The following is a 2,500-nucleotide window of genomic DNA, read 5'->3' on the forward strand; positions in this document are numbered from 1 at the left end:
TTTCTTAGCAGTTAAGGGTACCTTTAATATTTGCTTTTTTTTAAGACAATAACACTGGCGGGGGTCAAGTAACGGAGGGAGGGGTGGGGGGAAAGTAAGATGTGGGGTAGAAAGATCTTTCTTTTACTTTCAGCTTTTATAAGTTGTAGATATAGTTCCGCTACCATATGTTACTAATAAAACTGCTTATACAAAGAAAGACTCCCGAGAGAGAAAAAAACAAAAACAAAACCTAGCAACGATGAATAACCAGATGCCTGAGAGGTGTTGGGAACGCAAAAAAAAAACAAAAAAAAAAACCACGAAGGCTCTTTCTACCGCATGTGGTGGACTTGTCAAAGAGCTGAAATATTTCGGCGGTTGATTCAGCGAGAGATGTCTACTATCTCGGGATATGCGTTTAACAAAGTTGCAGGGGCTTTTCTGTTGGGGTTATGGAAAAAATCTCCAAAAGAAGATAGAGCTTTGATCCGGCACTGGCTCTCGGCTGCTAGGACATCGTACGCGCAGTCGTGGAAGCGAGAAGAAATACCAGAGAAATGGGATCGGATCATAAAAGCCATGGCGTGGAGCGAAACGGACCAATTGAGAGGCTATGATTTCGAAGGTCTTAAGATGGAGCGGAAGAAGTTCGGAAGGTACGTCGAGAAAGAGGGGAAAATAAGAGGGAGGATGACGGTTAAGTTTTTTGTCTCCTTCTTTGTTTTCAAAAGCAAGAATATAACTTCCGGTCAAGGGTACCTTTAATATTTGTTTTTCTTACACCTGTCGCCAGGGACGTTTCTCCCCTGGTCTACCGACGGCAACCGGAAGGGGGGAAACGGCCCCCGCGAGGCCGACCGTCGGTTCCGGGAGGTCGGCCTCGCCCGCGGCGTCGCCCCGGTCTCGCGGCCGGACGGCGGGACGGCTTGGCCGCGAAAAGGGGAAGGCCGGGAGGTTGACAGCGGCGGGGGGACCGTCCGCGGCGCCGGCTCTCCGGGGCTGCCGGCAGAGCAGGCCGCCGCTTCGCGGGGTCCCCTTGGCCCGAAAGCGAGCGGGCCCGTCTCTGGGGAAAAGCCCGGCGGGGAGGCCTGGTCTACCGCCGGAAACCCGAAGGGGGGAAACGGCCCCCGCGAGGCCGACCGTCGGTTCCGGGAGGTCGGCCTCGCCCGCGGCGTCGCCCCGGTCTCGCGGCCGGGCGGCGGGACGGCTTGGCCGCGAAAAGGGGACGGCCGGGAGGTTGACAGCGGAGGGGGACCGTCCGCGGCGCCGGCTCTCCGGGGCTGCCGGCAGAGCAGGCCGCCGCTTCGCGGGGTCGCCTTGGCCCGAAAGCGAGCGGGCCGGTCTCTCGGGAAAGCCCGGCGGGGAGGCCTGGTCTACCGCCGGAAACCCGAAGCCGGGAAACGTCCCTCGCGAGGCCGACCTTCGGTTCCGGGAGGTCGGCCTCGCTCGCGGCGTCGCCCCGGTGCCGCGGCCGGTCGCGGGCCGGCTCCGAGCCGAAACGGGAGCCGGCCCGAGCTTTGCAGGGAGAGGGGCGCTGAAGAGTTTTCGCCGCTGGCCGCGCGCCCCCCCCCCCCCCGCCGCACCGGGCGGTCGCGGTTCCGAAGGCTCCCTTAGCGCGAGAGCGAGCGGATGCCGCCGCGGGAAGAGGCCGGCCGGGGAGGCCTGTTCTACCGCCGGAGAACCGAAGGGGGGGGGGGAAACGTCGCTCGCGAGGCCGACCGTCGGTTCCAGGAGGTCGGCCTCGCCCGCGGCGTCGCCCCGGTCTCGCGGCCGGAGGGTAGGGACGGCTTTGCCGCGAAAAGGGGACGGCCCCTCCACCCTTCGAAAACGGGAGATCTGGGCATCGCGGCCGGCGGGGGGGGCGGGGTCGGGACTTCCCCCCGAAATCGCGATCGGAGGAGCGTCCCTCGCGAGGCCGACCGGCGGTTCCGGGAGGATCTTCTCGCCCGCGGCACGCTCCCGCCATCGAACGGTCCACGGGCCCTCTCTTCCCCGATACCGTAACCGCGCGGAGATTTGTAGGGACTGGCTTCTCTCGTGCCAGGAAAGAGAACCGCCCGGACTTCCGGAGCTTCCGAGGCCGCTCAGGCCGTCCGACCCTCACCGCAGGCGGGCAGGAGACCCCGCGAGGGACCCGGCGGAGCTCCGGCCGCGAGGCTACCGGCCGGCTCTCCTGACCGCGGAGGCCGGCTGGCGAGGGGGCCCCGGGTTCGCCCGGGGAACGCTCGGAGGTCCGGAGCCGTCGGAGAACCTTCCGGCTCGCCGGAACGGGGACCCGTCGGGGGTTGTCGCGGGGACTCGCTCCCCTTCCCTACCTCTTCTGCCCTCGCGGCGGAAGCGCGGTCCAGACCCCCTCAACCCCCGTGCCCTGGGGCGATCGCCGTTGCCCTTTCCCGTGGGCTCTCGGCCTCTCCCCTCCCTGCACCGGGCGGGAACGCCGCTGCCCTTTCCCGTGGGCTGCCGGCCTCTCCCCGGCTCCTTGTCGTTGCTGTTGTGGTTTTGTTGTTGTCGAGTGCTT

This window comes from Heteronotia binoei, unplaced genomic scaffold, assembly GCF_032191835.1.
Source record: "Heteronotia binoei isolate CCM8104 ecotype False Entrance Well unplaced genomic scaffold, APGP_CSIRO_Hbin_v1 ptg001753l, whole genome shotgun sequence".
Taxonomy (NCBI): Eukaryota; Metazoa; Chordata; class Lepidosauria; order Squamata; family Gekkonidae; genus Heteronotia; species Heteronotia binoei.